Below are 24530 nucleotides of genomic sequence, written 5' to 3' on the forward strand. Positions count from 1 at the left end.
AGGGCCCACTGGCTGCAGCCCGCTGGAGAGCGAGTGCGACGATGGCGCCCGCTAAAGAAAAAGGAAAAGAGAAAAAAATAAGGAAAAGAAGAGAAGAAAATGAAACAAAGAAAAGAAAAGAGAAAAGAGGAAAAGGCAGGGCGCCCGCTGGCTCGGGCGAGGCGGGGGAGATGGCGCCACCAGCGCCGCCAGGGGGAGTTTCCCAGCTCCTCCCCAGCTCGCGGAGGCCCCAGGCCAAGGAGGGTTCAAAACTCCCACACAAGGGGCGCCTGGGGGGTGGGGGGCTCCGTGGGTTCAGAGCCGCACTTTGGCTCAGGTTGCAATCTAGGGGTTTGTGAGTTCGAGCCCCCGCCTCGGGCTCCCTGCTGGCAGCGCGGGATCCTCTGACCCGGCTCTCGCTGCCCCTCCCCCACTCGTGCTAGCTCTCCCTCGCTCAAAAGTAAGTAAACATTAAAAAAAAAGAAAAAAAAAAAAGATAAAATGAAATGACCAAACGAGTCCCTTTCACCTCAAGTCTGGGTACTCTGGGCGGGCAGGCCTGGACGCAGACCCTTTATGAACGAGCGCCCTGCGTCTCCTGCTTGCCGGTGGCCTTGGGCTGCAAGGCCACAGGTTTTGGGGTCTCATCCTTCAGGTGCCGGTCTTAAACTTGGGGTGTCCCTCAGGGAGGAGCCTCAAGTTTTGAGTTCCCTCCCACGTATTGGGGTTGGGGAACAAGGGGTGGTCCTCATGGTGAGACATGTCTCAGTCTTTCCTACCTGCTGCCGCGTGCTTTCCCTCCTGCCTGCTGATGGGAAGGCGTTTCCTCTGTCGGGCTGAAGGTTTTTCTGGGAGGAAATGATTCCATGAAGAACTGAATTCAGCGGTTCTGAGGGAGGAGAGCAGCTTAGGGTCTTCCCGTGTCGCCATCTTGAATCCCGGCGCCTAGCACTTCTGCTGGAGAAACAAAATGGCCCACAGGGAAAATCCGTGGAAATGGTTCCACCTGTGCCTCCCCTACTCAAACATTGCAGCCCTACGTTGGTTGCAGGTTAATAACCGAAAAATGTAGTTTTACATATGTTGTCCACGTTGTGTAGTTATTTTATGGTAGAAGGGTAAGTGTGCTACTAGCTTTCTGTCTTGTTATTTAATAATTGACTCATTGAATGAATGAATAAATCTTATACACACCCCCTGTGTTTTATTTTTGAAAAACGAACCTAAAAGGCAGGATTTCAGAATGTATTTTATCTAGTTTACCCCTTTTGCTATAAATCAACATCTAAAGTAAAGAACTGTTGATGAGGTCCCAATAGTTCATTCTGCAAATGGCGTATGGGATAAAGGGTTAGTATCCAAAAATCTATAAAGAACTTATCAAACTCAACACCCCCCCCCACCCAAAAAAAGTAATCCAATGAAAAAATGGGCAGAATACATGAATACTTTTCCAAATAAGACATCCAGATGGCTAACAGACACAGGAAAAGATGTTCAACATCACTATCAGAGAAATAAAAATCACAACCACAATGAAATACCACCTCACACCTGTCAGAATAGCTAAAATTAACAACTCAGGCAACAACAGATGTTGGAGAGGATGCGGAGAAAGAGGAACCCTTTTGCACTGCTGGTGGGAATGCAAACTGGTGCAGCCACCCTGAAAAAGAGCAGGGCAGTTCCTCAAAAAATTAAAAGTAGAACTACCCTATAACAAAATGCTGATTTGAAGGGGCACATGCACCCCAATGTATATAGCACTGCTATCAACAATAGCCAAATTATGGAAAGAGCCCAAATGTCCATTCGCTGATGAATGGATTCAGAAGATGTGGAATATACATATGTATGTATATGCATGCACACACACACACAAACACACACAGTGGAGTACTACTTGGTGATCAAAAAGTAAAATCTTACCATTTGCAACAATGTGGATGGAACTAGAGTGTATTATGCTAAGTGAAGTAAGTCAGAGAAAGACAAATACATTTCACTCATATGTGGAATTTAGGAAATACAACAGATGAACATGGAGGGAAGGAAAAATAAGATAAAAACGGAGAGGGAGACAAACCATAAGAGACTCTTAAATACAGATAACAAACTGAGGGTTGCTGGAGGGGAGGTGAGTTGGAAGATGAGCAGGATGGGTGATGGGCATTAAGGAGGGCGCTTGTTGGGATAAGAAGTGGGTGTTTCATGTAAGTGATGAATCACTGGGTTCTACTCCTGAAATCAATACTACACTGTATGTTAATTAACTTGAATTTAAATGAATAAATTAAAAAATAAAACAAAAACAAAAAAAATAAAGAACTCTTTAGATTTGACTTTTAGTGTCTTATAAATTATCACTGCCCCTAATTTGGTTCATTCTCAAATCTAAGAAGTAGCCATATAATTTGATAAATTTGCTGAACAATAGGGCACCACGCTCAAAACCAGACACTACTCTGATCTAGCATGAATATAATTACCAAGACACTTCAGGAAACCCTCCAAACTGTTGGTTTCACTTTGTTCAATATGACCATACAATTTACACTTGCCTTGTCCATAAAGATAATGAGAAATTTGTGTTTCCGATTCTTTGTCTCCCTCTCTTTCTGCCCCTCCCCCATTCATGCTCTGTCTCTCTCTGTCCCAAAAATAAATAAAAAAACGTTGAAAAAAAAATTAAAAAAAAAAAAGATAATGAGAAATTTAACTGGAATTGGGAAATGCCACATGTATGAGTTTAATGAAGAAAGAAATAAATGAAGCAATGTCTGGGAAGATATTTTTTACTAAATTATAGTTGTTTTCTGACTACTGGCAAATGATTTATTTCATGATCTTCTCTAGAGTATTGCCAGGAATCCATCTGACACTTAATCACTATATAGATAAGAAAATCTACCTAAAAAAAAAAAAATGGTATATTTCTATATGTCCATTCTTCTGGCCTCCTGTATGTTATTTATGGATTTACCAAACGTTACCAAAATATATATTTTATATCAAATTATAAAAAGTAAATAGCATTTTGTGTAATGGAAAGATATTTTAAATTTGAATTTACTAGCTCTTACTAGCTGTGTAATGGGTATTTATCTAGTCCTTTAAATTTCTGTCCATTATTAAATGGGGGTAACATACTTTTTTTATGTTTGTTTTGACGATTAGGGATATATATTTGAAGGCAACTATTATGTTTCAGTCTGAGAGGTATCCAAACAAGATGCCTACCTTACTAATAGTTATCATCATTCTAGTATTTTGCATGTAATTCATTTGAGTTTGGGTATTTAAATTTAAGTAGGCATATGCTTTCTCACTAGATTTTTTCCTATTTTGACCTTAATTCTCTCTAAGCAATGTTTAGTGTCTTCTGTCCTGAAGATTGCTATACCTAGAAGAAAATATATAGACTCAGAATGTAATATGTACACTTTTATTTCTCTCTTAGCATGACTTACTTTCTCAAAGAAGAGCTCTTTTCCTGTTTATTTTCTTGCTCCAAATAGATTTAACAAAATCATTTTTCTCTTCCCATATTATTAAAACTTTAATTTCATGCTGTGCTCTAAATTCTTTCCCCCCTTCCCTCCAGAGTCCTTTCTCCTTCCTTAAGGGATTCTCCTGCAATCGTTCCTTACATGATCTTTTATAAACCTTCAGTGCGCTGTGGGGCAGCCTCATTGGTATCTCTGCAACTTTGGCCTCTTTCCACTTTGTCCTTATTTAGTTAGCTTAAAGTAGTATAGTAAGATATTTTCCCCCTCTCCCCACCTCCTTCTTCTCTCCTTTTCTTTCCTCCTTTCTCTCTTTTGAACTTCTCCTTCCTCTTGAGCTACCTATGCAATATAAAAGCCTGGGTAGCAAGATCATATCTTTTATCTTCTGATTACAAAAAAAAAAAAAAAGGGTCTGGGTGCGTGTGCACGCGCGCGGTTTTTTAATGCATGTTTACCTTTTTTACAACTAAGGCGTCAACTTCTGGAAGAGGAAAAGCCAGGTCGTCCTCTATTACATTGTTCTGTAATGAAGAGACTATCATCAGGGAGGGGGCGGGGAAGACTCAGGCTGCTCTCTAAGGAAAGGTTCTCAACGGAGTCGTTTATTATAACCGCGCTGGGGTTCTCTCGGCAGTAAGTTGTGCCCAAGAATCCACTTCCTCTCAATCCTTCCAAGCAGCCCAAGCAAATGGACTCAGGAGAGAACACAGCAACACTGACCCACAAGATCTGTCCTTGAAGCACCGGGGGCCCGAGTTGGGGACACGAGTGGACAGAGCGAGCCCAGCCCGGAGGCCGCGGGGCTCTCCCGCCGCCGCCGGGCTCCCCCGCCCCCAGGCGCAGAAAGCCCGTGGAGCCCGCACGCGGGAGCTGAGCGCGCGCCAGCAAAGCCACTGGGCATGCTCAGAAGCCGGGCAGGTTTGGGTCTGTGGCAGCCAGCTTGTGCATTACACCCGTGCTCGCCGTCCTGGGGGAAGGAGGAGGAGGAGGAGGAGCGCGGGAGGAAGAGAAGGAGGAGCGGCGAGCAGTAGCCACGACCGCCACCACCAGGCAGAGAAAGAGTTCGTGAGGAGGGAGAGACCCTCCTTCCACTTGGAGCGCCTTGTGTCTGCTTTTGGAAAGACAGAATACAAGATAAAGGAGGAGACGGAAAGAAGGAGGGGGAAAAGTGAGGAGGGAGAGAGAGAGAGAGGGGAGAAAAAAAAGACGCGAACAGAGAGGGCCGGAGCGTGCCGGGCGCCCGAGGCGCGGGGGCGGCGGTGCGGAGCCAAGAGCGCTGCCGCTTGGGCAGGTGCCGGGCCGCTGCCTGGAGGCGGCATGTGACGCGGCCGCAGCTGCCCGCGGGCGGAGCGCTCTCGGACCCGGGAGCGCACACCGCGGGGCAAGTCGGTGCCTCCGGATCCCCGCGCTGCTGGTGAGATCGCCGGCGGTAGCCTCGCTTCTGCAAAGACGCGCGATGAACCGAAGGGCGGCTCCGGGCATGGGCGTGCGGTCCTAGGACACTCGCTCCCGGAGCGCTGAGCAGGAGGCGACTAAAGGACAGGGGACCCGGCGACCCCCGTGAGTCGAGGAGGCGCGGGCGGCCGGCGTGGGACGGTCACCTGGAGCGCAGCGGCCAGGTAAAAGACGGTGCTCGCCACCGGGGCGCTGGGCGAAGCGGGTGGAGGTAGCGGCTGACCTGGTTTCTTGCCTGATCGCGTTGCCAAGGGAGGAAAAAGTTTTCGGCCCGGGTAGGAAATGTCTTTGCTTTGGGGAATGCAAACAGGGTATTGGGGACGCTGGAGAGAGCTGGTCTGTCGATTTGGGGAGTAGGGGAGTGGGTGATGGAAACTTGAACCTAGAGAGAGCGCGATATTGTGCGGAGTTGGAGCCTGGGACCCAGGGTGGGAATGCTGGGGTCACCGCAAGTGCCGGGAAATGACGGGAGTAACAGGAGCGGTGGCCGGGAGAGAGCGGGGGCGCACCACTGGGCTCTCCTCGCCTTGCATCCTCTCTCCCCCGAATGCCGGATTTGAGGCACCAAGAGTCCGGACAAGAGGAGCTACTCGGCTTGGTGTGTGCTCGTGCGCGCGCGCCTGTGTGATGTGCGTGTGTGGCTTCCCTCAGATGATTTCCTACCGCTTTTAGGAAAGCTAAAGCAGACACCCGCCAACCTCGAAATAGGGTGGCTTGTTCGGATTGCATTTCAGGGGGCGAAGAGGCAAATTTGGCACTTAGTGTAACACCTGGGCGAAGGTGGGTAGCCCCGGTGCGCATCTTTACTGACCCAGAGAGAGTCTACACTCGCGGAGCCGTGGCCGTTGGACCGCACCGGATCTCCTCTCTGGAACCCTCCCCCAGAACAGCCTCCTTACAGCTGGGTTAATTTCTGCGTGTTTTTAAACCGTGGTGGTGTGGGGGGCGGGGTGGGGGCACAGTTGACTCGTGCAGCAAAATGCACTTGTCTTTTTCGCGCTGTGCGTGTTGGAATTGTGATCCTGTTCGGCGTGCGTGTGCATGTGTGCGACTCTCCTAGCACGCAGGTTGGAAGTGAGAGAGGAAGCAGGGGTTTGGGAATTGCACCCATATGGACAGATTACAAGAATGCAAACATTCATGTGTCTGCAAGTGTTATTTGAACCTGTCCGATGGCTGTAAGGATATGCTGTCCTCAGGCTGGCTGTGTTGCGATGTTGAACGGGATGGCTCTTCTTAGGAGGTAAATGTATGTATACAAGCGTTTGTGTTGTTAAAGACACTGGTTATTTCACTGTATGTTTTGCACAGACCTTTTCATGCCTCTCTTGGCCTCTGAGTCCCAACAAAACAGATAGCCTGATCCCCCATTTTGGGTCTTTCTGTGTTACTATTTGAAAAATAATTTTTTTTTCCAAAAAAAAAATGTATTTGTTGATTTTGCGGTCCCAAATAATTTTATATTGTGAGATCATTAAATTGCATGAAACATTCAGCACTATTTCCTGTGTTTAAAACAATGCCCCTGTATTTACTTAAGAAAGAGACCCTGCCTAAGAATATACACTTAAGAAAGGGGAGAGGTGAACCTAGGACAAATACCAGCATATAGACAAGATTGTGGTAGTCACGTACTAATTAAAAAAAAAAAAAAAACTGAGGTCTTTCTGTTCCAAACGTGGTGGGATAGATATGGCGTTGGGTGCACCCTCTTGTTATGGGAGCTGGTATTGCGAACAGTATATAGAACATGCCTGCCTTTTCTGTGTGCATTCAACATGCCACAGAATTGTGGTTTAGATCATACGCTCCTATCCCTGAATAGCCTATTTGAGATTTTGTTTACATAGCTTGTCTCAATTAGCTTAATGTATAATTAGCTATTGTTGCATTAGAAAGCATGTTATTTTTAAATGGGTTTCCATATGGAAATATACCTTTAGCTTAAATTGCTGACTTAAAATTAATTACATTGCAGGTCTGATTTAGACTGTTTCTATAGGCTGGGGGGGGGTTGCTAATAACATTGACTTCCAAAATGAAAATAGTACTACTGAAATGCCATTTTTTAAAAATAATAGCAAATATTTATGCAAATAGACTTAATATTTTAAAAAGGAAAGAGAAAAAGATTTTGAAAAGAATCTTTGACAATGTATATATCTACTGCATGGGAAATTATTGTAAGAGGAAAGTGTAATTCGGGAAAAGGGAAAACGTGTGTGGAATTGGTCAACATATAGAGAAAGATTGATTGTGTTATAAGAGTAGTTTTGCATTAAACCTACATTTAAACTTATTTAGGAAACTTCCTATTAAAGTTTAGTGAAATGTATGAATTGTACATTTTTCTTTTTGGGAAAAAAGGGAAATATCACATCAAGAGTATTACCAATTTCTGAAGATTATTTAGGCATACTGGGTTTTTTAAGGATGCACCCGTTTTCTTCTCCTTATAAAGACAAATGATTTACTTCCTTGCAGAAAGAGTGTGTTGTTTAAGCTACAGTGTGTAAAAGCGTGAACTTCTTTTAATGGTGTTTTAGCTTTAATTGAGAGCAACCTGTTGAAAATGAGCCTGGCGGTGGGGGTGGGGGGGATATATGAAATTCACAATAATATAAAATTTCTTGCATCCCCACCAGTCCACTGAATAGAAGGAAATTTCCGTGATATAATTAAAAGCAACATTCCCTTGTGTATTTGCAAATTCTAAAGTAATAATTTTGTTCATATTTGTACCTAAAATTTCCTCTAGCATTTCCTGAGCCCACGTACTGTTCTTGCCTAATAGAGTTGTTAGCATTGGAAGAATTACTTGCCTACTCCTAAATGGCCTGGACATTGTCAGTGTAACTATTAAGGAACTGGGTCTTTGCAATGCAGGGAAGTTTATATTGAGAACAGCTGTGGTCTAGTGGCACTTCAGACATGAGATGAATGAATGGTGAATCATATGAAGACGGACTCTCTGGTGGGTATGCTGAGAGATGCACCTGTCATTCACTTAGGGAACCTGCTTTTATGTCATAATATATTATGACCCATAGCATTATCCTCACATTGTGGTTCTGAAGCATCAGTGAGTAACTGGAAATGTTTTACTTTATGCAATATGTTTGTGAATTGAAAAATACATTTTTCGTACAGGAGAATATCAAAAAGACCTGTATGGCTCCAATAAAAAAAATTAAGCAAATGCCTCCACCATGGTTATTTAAAAAAAAAATCAGCATAATAAAATGTGCCTTATGCTTAATTTTTGATGGCAGTGCTTCCCTAGATGGCCATGAAATGGTCCACTGGATTTTTTTTTTAACCTATCAATCTCATTTAGTCCAGTGGAATCCCTGTCCTAGTTGCCAGTATGAACAGAACTGGGGGATAGAATTGTAGCCTCGGTGGAAAGTTTTGATTTTAGGGGAGAACGGTGAACAAATCACCTAATGAATTTGACAAGAGGCAAAACCTGTCAAATTGGAAGTTAATTTCTCATGTCTGACAAGACTCCATCTTTAAAATTAAGGAAGGGGTTCTTGTTCAGATCAAATTAAAGACTCTGAATCCTAAATCAGTAGTTATGGCCCTTGTCTCTCCACCAGCATGCCACAGAAGGGCTGTGCAGGTGCAAAAGGCATCCCCTTTTGGTTGTAATCCCACATCCCATGTGCTCCATTAGATTTCTCCGTTCCCTAAAAAGTGCATATCCTGGGCGACTTAGACCTGCATTAGCACTGTCATCAAATAAGGAAATGAAGACAGTTTTGTTGCAGTGAAGCTATTGGAAATACTGAATCACAATGGGCCGTACAGTGGAAATGGGGTGCCCTCCCCCAGCATTTCTTTCCCCATGTGCAAGTGGAGGGGATAGCAGTCTTCCTGTCTACGTTGCAGAATGCTTTTGGCCATCCATAGCCATGACTTTGGTGGAAGTGCTTTTCGAACAATCTCTAAAGCACTATTAAATGCGGCGCACGATTTGGACCCTTAATAATATTTGATGTGGAGCCCGGAGAGCCAGAGTACAGGTTCCCCTCTGGCTAAGTAGCTGGCTGCACTTGCGTTCCCTTCTGTCTGGAAGTTCAGGCGGCTTGTAGACTCCCTGGCCTCTGGCAGGCTGTCCCCTTCCGGCTGGCACTTCTGCTCTCCCACCTGTTGAAACGTCCTGCTCATGCACTCCTGAAGGCTAAGTCCTCCGGCTGGCATGCACCTTCTTTGACTTCTCTCTGCCGAGGCTGTAGCTCCCCACATTGACAGAGCCCCGGGATCCACCGGTGGTGATGGCAGGCCAACAGAAGGAATATTTGAGCTCCTGCCATCTTCTTCTCACCAACTGTGCCAGTTCATCCTGAAGCCAGCTAGAATGTGAACACTTTGAGGAGAAACAACGATGGGGGGGAAATGGGGGAATACGATTAGACAAACAGTAGCTGGCTGACGCATGTGGGCTTTGAGCTCTTGCCTTCCCCGGCCCTGCATCGTGTGACACTGGGAGACTGGGCTTCTGGACTCTTCAACCAGTGCACTGCAGAGAAGGGAGTGTGAGGCTCACTGGCCCTAACCCTAGTGAGCGCTAGTGTTTCCCATGCCAAGCTAGCCTCAGTTTCTCTTACTCTTGTCATATTTTCCAAGGCTAGGCTTTTCTCATGTTTGCAGTTTCAGTCCTACAGGCTTGCCTGGAAGGGCTTTAGCTGTGACCTTGGCAGTTAGCCTCACCCTTGCCAAGAACTTTTCTCCAGGAGCAAGACTGCATTCTTTCTCTTCTTAGTCTCTGATGCAACCCTAAAGCGGACAAACCCCTAGGCCTAAGGCACAGTCACCCTCCTGACAGTGTATCCTTTCTGCCTGAAGAGTGGTGCTGCCAAGTTCCAACCTGACAAATAAATTCTCCTTGTGTGTCATTGTTGGCAGGATCAAATCTCAGTTCTCCACACTCCTCCTGGCCACTGTAATTTGAGTTGCTGACTATCCACTACAGAATTAATTCTTCATTAGGTCATTTGTTCTGGCCTAGCCCTAGCTTATTTCCTGTCCCCAGTGTTCCCTTGAAATCTGGCACACCAGCTGAGCCCTGACATATTCTACCTTCAGTCACCTCTACTGCAGGAAGTAGAGCTAGTATAGACATCCTGGGTCAGGCAGGATATCCTCCCACTACTGCTGTGCAGATAAAATTCAGGTAAGATCAAGCCAAAGTAAAATACCGCCAGCAGGCTGTAAAGGACCATGCGTTTATGGTTGTGAGGTGTTCTTCTGCTAAGGCCTTTTAATTTATCACAGGTAGCTATGGCCATGGAATTAGATTCACACCAAAATATCCTGCCAGTAAGCTTTAGGGAAAGGGACCTATGGACAGCCTTTGTCCATTTTTTTTTTTCAACTTCTCACTTTAGAGTAGTGATATTTGCTCTGGACTTGCCCACGGAACCAAGTCTGGAGAGAGACCCCGTTACTACTCAACTAAGAACCACTTCTTGCCAATGGCCATTTGGAGTTTCATCTTGCCGGCTCTTAACCTCCCGTGGGGCCCAATCCAGTTGTATTTTGCAGAATCCAAGAATCCACATAAATTTCAAATATTACTGGGTTCTATGTGTCTGTGTATCTATTTATGTATATGTGTATTCATTGAGAAGTGTTGAACACAGTGATTCTTTTGTTATTTTCAATTTTTTCAGTTCAACGTAGTCTAAAAGCACAACTTCTCTCATGTGCAAATCCCTCAAATTATCTGCACTGAAAAGAAGTTCTCATACATGAAATGGATGCAGAGATCCTCCTGTCTAGTTTGCCGGTGACTCCTCACGTGATAATGACATGTGCCATGTGCATTACCTTGTCAGAAGGGAGACATTTGGGAAAACTGGAATGTCCACAGTATCCCTTCATATGAAGTCCTCCTTTCTTCCCTCCTCACCCCCAAATCCTCAGCCAACCTCTCTCAACTTTCCTTGAATGCAGCTATCATTCTGTTTTCCTTGTGATAAATTATTTTAAACCCTTTAGTTCATGTAATAGTAAGAAAACTTGTCTAAGCAACTATAAGCCTCATGTCCTTCCTCCAAATTCTGGTTGTACCCTCTATCTTGAATAGTAAATGTGGCATTCGAGGATAACCCAGGTAGTATTTATGAAGTTAACTTCATGAGAGTATAAATAAATTTTAATTTACTTGCTTGAGTAGAATGAGTCTATCCATCTGCCTTTCTCCTTCCCTGTTGCTTTGTGTCTGTCTGTCTGTCTGTCTATCTATCTATCTATCTATCTATCTATCAGTCATCTGTCTATTATCTCTGTGTGTGTCTGTGTATCCATCTCTGTGTTCCGCTTACACGTGTGGGTGTACATCTCTGTGGTAATTCTCCCTGATAGTGTTCAGTGTTATCTAATGTGCCGGGTACCACAGACATCCTTCTTTGGATTCACAAGAGGGTGAGTCCAGGGCTGTGCCTTCCAAGAGTTTATGATCTGCATGTGTTGAGAGCAGCTCCAGAAATCTAAGAGTTGGAAGGTGATGTCAGGTGTCGTATTGATTTACTATGGCTTAAAACAAAATAAATGTTTCCTCTCATAATTCTGGAGAGCAGAAGTCTGAAATCAAAGTGTGGGCAGGTGCACAGTCCTTCCAAAGCCTCCAGGGGAGAATCCTTCCTTGTCACCCACAGCCTCTGATGGCTGTCTACATTCCTTGACTTCGGACTGCCTCTAGTCTCTGCCTCTGTGGTCACATCGGCACCTCTTTTTCTGTGTTCCTCCTCCTCTGTGTTCCTGCCTTACAGGGATACATGTGATTGCATTTAGGGCCCACCCAGAAAATCCAGGATAAGCTCCTCCTTCTGAAAGCCTTAATGTTATCATACCTTTTACCACATAAAGTAGTATTTACAGGTTTCGGAAATTAGGATGTGGATGTATATTTTGAGAGGACACCATTCAACCAGCTACAGATGTCAGTGATGAGCCACATTCTACCTTGTGATTCCCTGTTGAATTGTGTGATCTGTGAGCTCTGAGAAATGAATGTGTACAAGGTGGCCTTTTCCATTTTCAGAGAGCCCTGAGCAGATTCTCCTTACGTTGAGCCAAAAATCTAATTCTTACTGTTTGCCCTCCTAATAATTCTGAGAATTATGATGAGAATACTTCTGATCTTTTTTCCATAAGCAAATCTTTAAAGTTCAACAGTTTAAAGTTCATTCAACCTGGTCTCTTATGCCCCTTCAGAATTTTCATTTTCGTTCTTAATCTTTTCATTCGTGCTCAGTGCCACCTCCCTCCACCCCCAATTTCACTACCCTCCGACCCTAACCTTTTGCTCTCTAGCTTCCCTCCTCACCAGGAGTAAAACCACTACCAAAAGTCACCCCTGACCTCTTAGTCATAAAACAAGTAGCCCTTCCCCAGGTGTCCCCTTTAGTCTCTTAGCAACACCTGTACCTCTCTTTATTTTCAAAGCATCGTATTTCCCTCGCTCTCTCTCTCTTGTGGTTCCTCTGCCTTCTCCCGGCTTCCCTACCCCATCTCCTGAGCGGAGTGAGACTCTCCAAGAATTTCTCTTCTGTTGACCCCCATGCCTTCCTCGCCCCCTCCTCCCTTGGTAACTGCACTTGTTTTCACGGCTTCCAATGCCTCCAGTGTGGAGCACACCCATTCATGGTCTCCACGCCCAGCTTGGCTTCTGGAAGGAGTGTTTCCATGAGTTTGCCGGGCAGCACAGCCTTCATCTGTTTCCTCCTCATCCTGCTCCTCTTCGGTTTCCTATTTCTATAAATAGCATGGCCATCGTACAACTCAAAATGTCTGAGTAATCTTGATTTATTCCCTTCCATTGCCTCCCACATTTAGTCAGATGCCAAATTGTAATAATTCAACCAAGTAATAGCTCAAACCTCTTGGCTTCTTTTCTTCTCTATCACCAGCACCTTGATTTATTGCTTTTCCAACTTTATTGTGCATTCAGATCACATAGAGATCTTGGTAGAAGGCAGACTCTGATTCGGGAGGTCTGGGCTGGGGCCTGAGAATCTGCAGTTCTAACTAGCCCAGGTGATGCGAATGCTGATTCGAGTCACCTCGTTCATCCAGTCTCTGGGCCTCCCAGATGACTGTGCCCTCTTCTTCTCATCCATTTTATACAGATCACTTTTATTGAAGACCCAATCTGATCGTTGTTTTCTCCTATCCTCACAAAACTTCTTTGACATCCCCTTCTATTATTATTGAATGACAATTAAATGTATTCTATCAGCATTCAACTAGCATTCCACTTGTTCCATAGCTTGGATTTACATTTTAAATTCAATCCCAAGTCTCAAGGTCGCCTCTCACGGTACCCTTGGCACTTGCTGTTGTGTATACGCTCTGCCATTTCCCTGACTTTCATGTGTTCTCAGTGCTGCACAAAATGCCCTTTCTTCCACATCCTCATGGGCTCGGATTTTAGCAGTTTGTCAAGGATTGCTTGAACTGACATTTCTTACCATGAATTCATCTTCTAGTACTTTATCAGACATTCAGTGTCATCACCGGTCACATTTACTCGTGCGTGCGTGTGTGTGTGTGTGTGTAAATTATTTCAAATACTGGAGTGTGAAGTCCTTTGAGGACACCGTGTCTCATTTGTCCTTTATTGCCCTAAAGTACCCTGCGTGGAGTCTTCCTCCAAATGCTCAGTATACTCATCAACCTATAAACTGTATAAATATACTGTATTTGTTGCTTTCTCATTATGTAATTAATAGGGATTACACTAAAAATCAAGCATTACAACAATGTATATGACGTCAAAAGTAAAACCAAAAAGTTCACCGTGACCTAATATCCCCTAAAAAACCATGGTTAACAATTTGATGCAAAATCCTTTAATGCTTTTTTTAAAGCAAGCTCTGCACCCAACGTGGGGCTTGAACTCATGACCCCCGAGATCAAGAGTCATGTGCTCTACTGATTGAGCCAGCCAGGCGCCCCAATCCCTTGATATTTTTCTATATACATCGTCACGTTTATTTTATACAAAACTGAGATAATAATAGATTTTTGTGACCTGACTTTAAATGTAAATCTACCTCTCCCTGTTTTTTTAAAATCTGCAATGTATTCCAAAAGATCTACTGATTTCGCTGCATAAAAATCAATCCACTTAAGATGGCCCAGTGGTATAGAAATATGTTTGCTTTGAAATCCTGATCAGTTAAGCATGTCTTTATTCAGCACTTTCTCTGCCCCCAGGATTAGACACTTAGGATTTACGAGAGTAAGACATAATACTGCCCCAGAGGGCACAAGCTGTTCACGTCCCTTCAGGCTGATGTTGGACCGTAGACTGGTGGTGATGTAGTGACCACTCATGTTTGATGCCCTGTACTTTCAGATAGTTGAATTTCATATTGAAATTTAAACTGTCACATGCTTTATATTTTAATAGTTTTTTTTAAGTTTATATTTTAGTTTTTGAGAGACAGAGGGAACTGGCGTGCAGGTAGGGGAGGGGTAGAGAGAGACGGAGACAGAGGATCTGAAGCGGGCTCCTGGCTGACAGCAGAGAGCGTGATATGACGCTGGGCTAGATCTTACCAACCATGAGATCATGACCTGAACTGAAGTCAAACGCTTAGCTGACTGAGCCACCCAGGCGCCCCTAATCTTTCACATACTTTAGATCTGTGGAAAGCGGATGATTCATGTTGAAATCTGAATGTGGATATATTTATTGAAGACACACATATAATGTATATTAGTTTTTGTTTCATGAGTGAATGTAATTTTGGAGTAAAAAAGCCCAGAAAATCTTTTTTCTCCCAGAAAATCTTTAACAAAGATTTAATAAAATCATGTTGTATATTTAACAAAAGTGCAATTTAGAAAGGAAAGGCAAAAAAAAAAAAACCCACAAAGTCATACGAGCTATGTTTTAGAATGCCAATAAATGAATGCACAATGTAAGACATTGATTGAAAAGAAAATTCCTGTAGAAGTCTAAATCAAAATTCCTGTAAGGATTTTGGAGAGACAGCTCTTAATAACGACGAATGTTTGTTACTGTGACCGTTATTTGTCAATTTTTGAAAAATCAGTTTTGCGGTAGAATTCTGGAAGTTCATTTTGCCTGGGTAGTGGGTCAGGTGGAGTATGTAGGGGGAACCTACAGTTGTCATCGAAGCTGGCTATGTCTCATGAAGAAAAAACCTAAAAGCAGAATGCCAGACAATAAGGGGCTGATACTTAGACATGTACGAGGCTGCTGTGGTCTGAGTTTGTGAAATTATATGAAGAACACTTCTAGATCGTATCTCTTCTATTTGAGGAAAATGAGGTCCCAAGACTTTGAGTGATTCACTGAAGGACACAAACTTAACAAGCCTGGGTCTTTGGGCTGCACATCAGGGTTTCTCGGTTCTCCCAGGGAAGAGTCATCCCGCCTGCTGTCTGTGTGTGTTCTCGCCCCTGGAGATCTCAGCTGCACTTAGGGCTTCGGTGACAGCAGACCCAGGTCCGTTCCCTTGAGTGCGGACATCCATTTCTGGCACTCTGCTGGACATTTCCACAAAGGATATCCACCGGGCACCTCTCACGTCCTGTTTGGACATTGGAACCCATCACCTTTCTCTGAAATATACCATTCTGCCTGTTTGTCCTATATTAGCTGATTGCATCAGTCCCCCTAGGATCTCGGACCTTTTGCCACTGTATTTCCTTTATACCCTCACTCTGCACATGCAATCTCCACATCCTAACAGATTTTCTTGAGCTGTCTCATCCATTCCTTCCCTCCCCTTCCCACTGCCTTTCCCATCTCCCCCTCACACAGTGCCCATGGCCTCGAACGTGGCTCCCTGCTTTCATTCTGCTTTGGCTTTTCCCTGTTCTGTAATGAGGTCAAAGTCATTCACATTTGGCTCTACACAACTGTCCATACGGTCTTCCTTGCCTCCCTCTGCTGCGGCTCTTAGATCCATGTCAACCTGCTGGGGAACCCTCTCACTGGCCCCCATTCTCCTCCCTCCGGGTTTCTGTAGAGACCCCCCCCCCCATGCTTCCTGACATTCTACTCCTGCTCTGACTGTTAGCAGACCCACAGATGCTAGAGGCCTGCCTCCCCAGACAAAAGTCACCTTTTCAGTCCCCATGCCCCTTTAGTGTATTAGTCCCATGCCCGCTATCCCATTTGCCACATATGTTTGCGCTAGAATAAGTTATGTGAATAACTGTCTTTTCCTTTAGATTTTCCGTGTCTCATCAGGAGCCACCATTATTTATTTTTCGATGCCTAGGACTTCACGCTGTAAAGTCCAAATGAGAAGCTCTCGAAATCTGTCCCTGTATGGGCAGAGATTTTTATGTTACGTTTTCCTCGCCAACATCTCCCATGGGCCAAAAACAGAGCTTGGCACATAATAGACTCTCGTTATGTACTTGTTGTTGAGTGAATACCCTCTTACTTTTCCCCTTGCGGGGCGGGGAGGGGGGGCTTGAATTAAATCTCAGGTTTACCAGTTTTCAGTGCATCTTAATAATGACAAAATAGCTGACATGTTTTAAACAGTAACCAGTTCTTGATGAGTGTCATACAGAACATAATAGAATTATCCCAGGCCAGACCCAGAGTGTCACTTGCTTGGAGGGTTGTCTGTGTAGATATAATGGTTACGCGGGTGACCCTAACATTTTGAGAGGTATAATCCTTTCAGAGAACCACCTCCAGATGAGGCTCCTCTCACCGGCCAAGGCTGATTGTACTTTTGAAGTAGTCATTATTGGTCGAGCGTCCTAAGTAGCGGCTTCTCATGGGGATTCTTGTAACCACCGGACAGGTTTAGAAATGGTGATGTTTCTAAAGCCATACATAGCCCAGGATTGAGTGCCCCAGAATTCTCTGGGGGTGGTTGTTAAAAATGCATTCTTGGGGATTGAAACCAGACCAGCCGAATCAGGTTCTGTCAGTTTGCATTTCAAATAAATGCCTTGAAGGATACTTAGGCTTGCTCAATTTTAAGACCCACTAGTGAGGATTAACAGCGAACAGGAGGGAGACAGACATAGAAAGAAATTGAGAAAGAAACATTTTCTTTCTTTCTTTTTTTTTTTTTTTTTTTCTGTGTAGATTCTGAGTAGCCTGGTTGGCAAGGGGTGCATTATCTTAGGCTGTTCTCTCTGGTAAGATGAGTCATATTCGATTTAGGGTGTTTCTCAGGCTCTGAGGAAGGGTGGAGTGCTCTTTTCCACTGGAATTTAAACACAATCGAGCAAGGACTGAGATCTCAGGTGTAGAAATAAGATGAAACTGTTTCCATCAAATGTCCTCCACTGTATCTAAATATATTGTTGTATTTAAAAAATACGGATATGTGTTCATAGGTGGTATTAAAACAGAAGTTCTGATCTCGAATACAGGAAGTCCTCGACGATTTTTTTCTTTGTTTCTTGATTTATATTACGGAGCTATTATACGCAGACCATATATTTGCATGTATTTAATGCTATATTTAAGGATTACCTTCCTGAGAAAGTATATCATATGCATTATTGATATGAAGAAGATAATGTCAGGAAAGTGAGACGGTATAGTCTAGAACTGCTACCTATGTGCCTAATAATTCAATTATTGTAAATATTCATAGAATAAGCATAGATTCATTTTGCTCATTGATTAAAGGTCATTCTGTCTAGATCATCTAGAAATAAATAAGTTTTAAAAAGCGTATGTAATACATTTCATAGTACTTCACAAATTTAAAGTATTATATTAATTTCTAAGACAATTAAACAAAATTATCAATCACTCTGTTCTGATCTGTTTCCAGTTCCTCTACTGCCATTCACTAGCTCATTAAATTTATCACGTTCCTAAATTGTTTCAGGCACTGTTCTAGGTGCCAGAGATAAAGAGAGAAATAAACAGGACAAGATGCTGCTTTCATGAAACTTCTGTTTTTGTGAAAATCCATAGGATCTAGACATAAGATCTAGAAGTTTCATGAAATTTCTGTTTTTGTGAAAATCCATGGGATCCATAGCAATCCATAGACTCCATAGGATCCCAAGGGGTTTTACACAGGCCTTCCTTAACTTGATGTCAAAGTCAGAGAGATATGGGTATTACAGTAGCATGGTCACTTAGATGTGTGACCTTCCTAGGTTTGACTTTTCCTCTATCTTTTAAGCTTAGAGCTTAGATTGAATTTTTCTCAAAAAAATATATGTGTATATATATGCATGTATATATGCATATATATAGACTGTTTTCTAGAAAAATTAGGCTGCCGATTCTGATTTTTGCCACTAGATGGCAGACATCAGCATTTGTGTCCAGTGAATGGGTCAAGTCTTGAAAAATTAAAATGAGGTTCAAAACGAGTCACTTGATATGGGGAAATGTTGTTAGTTCCATGTGAGGGAGAGGGAGGAGTTGCTGTTATATTCCATAGATTTCATGCTTTAAATATGGTCATTCTTTACTCTCTGGCATTTAGTTTGTTGTTTTGTTTTGTTGGGATTTAGTTTTTAATGTGGCTATCTGCTCTTTCTTTCCAAACACAGGACAGCCCGTTTTTGAAACCTATGTTGAAAGTCACGTGTATTGCTGGAGTTATGATGTAAGGCGTTATCTCTAATATCTTATAATAACCTTATAATATCTAAGTTATGATATAATAAATATATGAAATATAAGGTATTAGCTAGAATAGAAATTCCCTAACATACCTTGACCAGTGTTTCTTACATATGAAAAAAATTAAAATAGACTTTGCAAGTTGAAACCTAGATGAACACATTTAGTAGCTCTAGGGAGTAGACTACTATTCCAAATGTGTGAGAAACAAAGGTTTCATTTGTGTGTGTGTGTTGGGGTGGGGGGTGACAGAAGAAACAAAGATACTAGAAACCTTAAGCCTGACTAATTAATTTTATCTGCCATTGGTAATAGGAATCCAAAAAAAATGAAATATAAACAGACGTTATATCAGGCAACTCATATGTGTAAACCAAGATTAACATTACCATTACAGAGTAGAAAGCTGGCCCAGATCCTGCTAATGAAGATCCCACCAATGTATCTTCTTTTTAGCACAGAAATAACTAACCAGGGGTTCCTGGGTGGCTCAGTCGGTTAAGTGTCTGACTTTTGATTTTGGCTCATGTCATGAGCTCTCTGTGCACAGAGCCTGCTTGGGATTCTCTCTCTGCCCATCCCTCTCTCTCCTTCTCTCTCTCTCTCTCTCTCTCTCTCTCTGTCTCTCTCTCCCTCTCTTTCAAAAATAAATAAATATTAAAAAAAAAAAAAAGAAATAACTAACCAAAGCATGACATTCAGTGTGTCTTGTAGAAGACTGAAGACGCCATCTTGTGTGTTTTCCAAGTCCAAACCAGACCAAGCTATAAAGTAGTGCCCACTGACTCTTTAAAATTTTAGAAAGCCCATACCAACTGTAGACGCTGTTTTTGACCTCCAGAGCAGCTTGGAAATAATTGTTTTAAGGCAATGAGGTTCAGAAGGGAAAAATATGTAGCAAAGTCTTGCCCTTAGATATGTGTTTATAACCTATAAAAGTGTTAATTTGTAAAATAGAATTATCTGAGCCAAGTTGTTCTTGGGATTTAAAGGGTGGGGAAGCCAAATCTTTTTGGAGTGATTCCAGGAACTTCTTAGTTAAAGGAATTTCACTTGAGAGATACTTTAAAGGACTGGTAAGGTTTAAATAGACATGCAAGGTACACTAATTAGGCAAAACTTACCTTACATGTGGAAACTCTGCTATTTTTTGTCTGTATCAGGAACATTCCATCTCAGAGTCTTTGCACCTGCTATTCCGTTTGGAACACTCTTTCTGGAAATCTGTACAGCATGCTTCTGCACTTACTTTAGGTTTTTCCCAAATGTCACTTGATCAGGCCAGCATTTTGTGACCACCTCATCTGACATAGTATGAATTCTCTTCCACTATTCACTGTCTCCTCAATCTCTCGTCCTTTTCTTCATAGTATTTATCACCACCTGACATCATGTGTATTTATTTTTTCATTTATTGCCTGTTTATAATCCACATAATATGAGCTCTCTGAGACCAAGAATTTAATTTTTTTTTAACTGCTAAATCTCCAGTTCCTAGAACACTGCCTGGCCCACCATAGGCTCTCAACAAACACTAACTGAATAAGTGAATACTCAGTGCCACTTCTGCATTTCTTGTCACATAAACACCGATAAACTTACCCCGTATTGTCCATTCAGCCATGGCCCTTTCTTTTGTACATTCATATTAAAATCATCACTCATAGCATCATTTACAGTGAAGTATAGGATTATAGATGTGCAGAACAATGAAATAAACTAGCACATTCACTCAGATTTACTTGATTATGCCTAGCCTTGTTTCTAATAATGTTATTTCCCCTATTTTCCCATTAGAATTACATAAGAGAGAAGCAACTTGCCACCTTCTAATTTTTTAAAATTTTATTGTGCTCACAATAAATAAATAATAAATAAATAAATAAATAAATAAAATGTATTAAATAAGTGCTCACTTAATTATAAGCATATGCACTAAAAAGGAAGTCAAGAAATTCTTTGGGTTATAAAATGGAAGGGGAAGTCGAAGGACTTTTCTGAGTTTGATTCTGTGGCGTAATTAGGAAGTCACCAGTGAGTACCTACTATGTGTCACTGTGCAAAAAGTGACATAATCACGAGTGTGTTGGCCCAAAGTACCACAAGATACTTAATTTTCTACATTACTTGGCAAATATGCTTTCTAGCAGTTTGGTGATTCTGAGGCTCTTAAAAATAACCAAGTATCATACTCTGTTAGGTTTTTCACAGCAAAATCTAGGTCTTGACATATTGCCAAACATACTTGAAAATAATGTATTCTATTTTTTCATTCATCAGATTTTTTTTTGAGCAACTGCCCAAGCCAGAATGCTGTTCCACGTCAGGGATACAGTGATGCCGAAAAAAGACAGGGTCTTGCCCTCAAGAGGAGCTTCAAGCTTCAGTGAATCCACTAATTGTTCTTGCTATTGAAAAGTAGCTTTAAAAAGGTAATAAGAATATAATAAATATAATATAAATATTATAATAAGTGATCTGGCTTGAAGGGTGCTGATCCGTGGGCATCACCGTGAGATTGACATTCCTAATATGGTAAATTTCGCTCTGATGATGGTGGGATAGGAGGCATTCCCTGGAGACGCTGTTTCTCTGGAACCTGCAGATCAAAACGCACACACACTCAACTGTGTGAACCATCTTAGCAGCACCCAGAACTCGGTTGGGGCTGAATCTTTCCCATCTCTCAGGTCTTGAAACCATATGTGTAGGTGAGAACTTGTGTCTGGGCTCTGAATCAAAGTGGGAAACGATGCTTGTACAGGCATGGTTTCAAAACAGGTATTTGGAAGTTAGGAAAATATTTTACTGGGATCACACGGAAGCTATTGTCCAATAGAATGTGAGGTTGTCACAAGCTTGACCTCTTGATCTCTAAAAGGACAGTGAGATGCTTGGAATTGGTAGCAAGAGATTCACTGAGGGGCGCCTGGGTGGCTCAGTCGGTTGGGCGTCCGACTTCGGCTCAGGTCATGATCTCACGGTCCGTGGGTTCGAGCCCCGTGTCAGGCTCTGTGCTTAGAGCTCAGAGCCTGGAGCCCGCTTCGGATTCTGTGTCTCCCTCTCTCTCTGACCCTCCCCTGTTCATGCTCTGTCTCTCTCTGTCTAAAAAATAAATAAACATTAAAAAATTTTTTTAAAAAGAGATTCACTGAATAGAGAATATCTTTTGTTAAAACAAAATCAGTGATCTAGATACTAAAGCAATTTTCATTTGAGGGCATCTGCTGCTCTAACATTTTAAAGAACATTTTGCTGTATGGTATCAGATGGCTGATATTAACCTTAAAATGTTTTGTTGTTGCTGTTTTTTAATAGTTTTTTTAAAGTTTTTATTTTATTCTTATTTTTGAGACAGAGAGTGCCAGTGTGAGAGAGGGGCAGAGCGAGAAAGAGAGAGAATCCCAAGTGGGCTCCACACTGTCAGTTCGGAGCCTGATGTGGGGCTCAAACTCACAAACCGTGAGATTATGACCAGAGCTCAAATCCAGAGTCAGGCACTTAACCAACTGAGCCACCCAGGCATCCCAACCTTAAAAATGTTTTTAACCACAAAATGCTGTCATTCTCCCAGAATTATAAGGTCCTTCTCAATTGTTACCAATTGCCATTCTGAAGCTCTCCCACCATTATTTTCCCTCTTAACCATTCTTTTAATTCAGTGTGTCTCATCTGGACTTTTTTTTGGTCCTAATCTCTGTAACCCATGAAAATTTAATACCGTGCATTCACTGTGTAGCTGTTTGTAAAATGTGGCCATTCAGAGATTTGGAAACCATTGCAATCTCTAAAACTTTTTTTTTTTTCTCTCTAAGAACCCATTTTAAAGGCTGGGTATGCCCTTACGTACTTTGACCATTTACCAGGACAGTATCAAGGCAGAAGTGGTCCCATGGCCCCTCACACTTCATGGTGTTTTTAGTCTCCTTTGCCGTTCCCCAGAGAAGTCCTGTACCATTGACATGATTCTCTCATGGAAGCACGCAGGATCCCTTCCCCACCATCTCTCTGCTGGAATCCTCTGATCCCTCAGGACTCGTGCTAGAGTGGATGCATCTGCTGTCCCTAAAAAAGGATTTCCAGTGAACCTCTACTACACTCTGGCCCCTTAATACTGGGTTTTTGAGCAGTGGAGAAGGTCAGTGTGTTCTTCTGAGGCACAATAAGAAAATCCAAGCACGATTTTATTTATTTTCCAGCTTCTTACTGCTTTTCTCCAGCTCCACTGCTGTGGGTGTCCTTAAATTTGCTTTGTTCTGCCTGGCAAATCCGCCTGTTCTCACCACCCAAGTACACTTGAGATAAAGGGAAGCCTAGATAGGGCCACTCTGTTTTGTTTTCTTACACGATTTACACAGTTGTTGCATTCCTGTGTCATCAAAGGGTTTTGAAGCTTTTGTAATACCTCAGTCCTTCACAAAGTCCCGTGGTTCCCAAGGCTGTGAGAAAATTATAGCAGCCCTCAGCGCCCCAGGCCTCCCAGCTTCCCAGTCTTGACAGGTGAGCATTTTTAACTCTTTGGGCTGATTTTTCCCCCCTCTTATTTACTTTCATATTTCTAAATACCATGCTTCGACTGATGTGTCTTACTTTTTGGCTTTTAGTTTTTTCAATAACTTTTTAATGTTTATTTTTGAGAGACAGAATCAGAGTGAGCATGAATTGGGGGAGGGGCAGACAGAGAGGGAGACACAGAATCCGAAGCAGGCTCCAGGCTCCAAGCTGTCCGCACAGAGCCCGATGCAGGGATTGAACTCACAGACCACGAGATTATGACCTGAGCCAAAGTTGGCCACTCAACCTAGCCAGCCACCCAGGCACCCCTTACTTTCTGGCTTTTAGAATTTACTTCTTACGATAGAAAAACCTCCGTCCTTATACTGAGAAAATCACATTAAAATTTTGGTTATATGAATATTCAATATTAACATGTTTTAACTATATAAATGTTACTCACTACTGAACCATTTAGTGAACTTCTTATGATATTTTCTCTTTTTGTATTTTTTTTATTTTCTAGGAAGTAATACTTGTCTCATGTTCTCCCTTTCTCTCTCCCTCCCTTTCTTCCTTCCTTCCTTGAAGAGGGGAAGGACTGAAGCCGAAGAAAGAAGGAAGGAGGAGGAATGAAGAAGCCAGGACGAAAGGAGACAGAAAGGAAGCACGGGGAGAAACGGAAGGGGGCATAAGCCTGCCTTAACGGCAGTAAGACTTCAGCTCATACGATTCTCCCTCCCTTCCTCCCTTCCTTCCTTCCTTCCCCCTTCCTTCCTCCCTTTCTCCCTTCCTTCCTTCCTTCCCCCTCCTTTCCTTCCTTCCTTCCTGTCCTCTTTCATTTATTAGGAGCCTTCCAGAACTGTTTGCTCTCTAGACCTGCCATATATCTGCACTCTTAAGATATTCCTTCACTCTACTCTTCCCTGAATTACCCCTTTTCTTCAGAGTTCCTCAATTTTACCATCTGTAGTGGGAGAAGGATAATTACTATTCCTTGCCTCTTCTGGTCATCAGGAAGGTTAAACTGAGTATATGCATAAGCCCTTAAGTAGAACTTGCACGTGGTACGTGCCCCAAAAAACAGTGTTATTATCACTGCTGTATCTACTGTTTTGTTGTTATTTTTCTATTATTATCTTACCAGTCTCATCACCGTCTCTATGACATGATGTGAGTAGAGTAAGAGATTATTGTAGAATAAGTGAAGAGTCTTGCAGAATGATTATGTAGCCATAATTATTACAATTACTATTAATGGTACTGCAGACTTCTTTCATGGATAAATCAGAGCAGATACCTCATGGAGGAGAGTCCGGCTGAGGGTTGCTGGCCGACCACTGCTCTCCAGACCTCGCTTGTACTTTGACCCTCAAAAGAAAGGCCCATTTCCTGGGAGGGTTAGAACTGAACCATAATCCGAATTGAAATTAAACCGTCACGACTTTTAATAGTCTTCTATATTTTTTGTGAACATCAGTCAA

At 42.6% G+C, this 24530-nt stretch overlaps 1 protein-coding gene across 1 annotated transcript in view; it reads left to right on the top strand.

The window, feature by feature from the left end:
- The first annotated feature begins 4819 nt into the window (after nucleotides 1–4819).
- The window catches only part of CHRM3 (cholinergic receptor muscarinic 3), a 522006-nt gene continuing 502295 nt past the window's right edge, over nucleotides 4820–24530 (top strand). Inside the window, exon 1 of the mRNA XM_030334501.1 lies at nucleotides 4820–5107. The gene's annotated coding sequence lies outside the window, so the exon portion shown is untranslated. The remainder of the gene's footprint in view (nucleotides 5108–24530) is intronic.

The sequence above is a fragment of the Lynx canadensis genome, chromosome D2 (assembly GCF_007474595.2).
Source record: "Lynx canadensis isolate LIC74 chromosome D2, mLynCan4.pri.v2, whole genome shotgun sequence".
Classification (NCBI taxonomy): Eukaryota; Metazoa; Chordata; class Mammalia; order Carnivora; family Felidae; genus Lynx; species Lynx canadensis.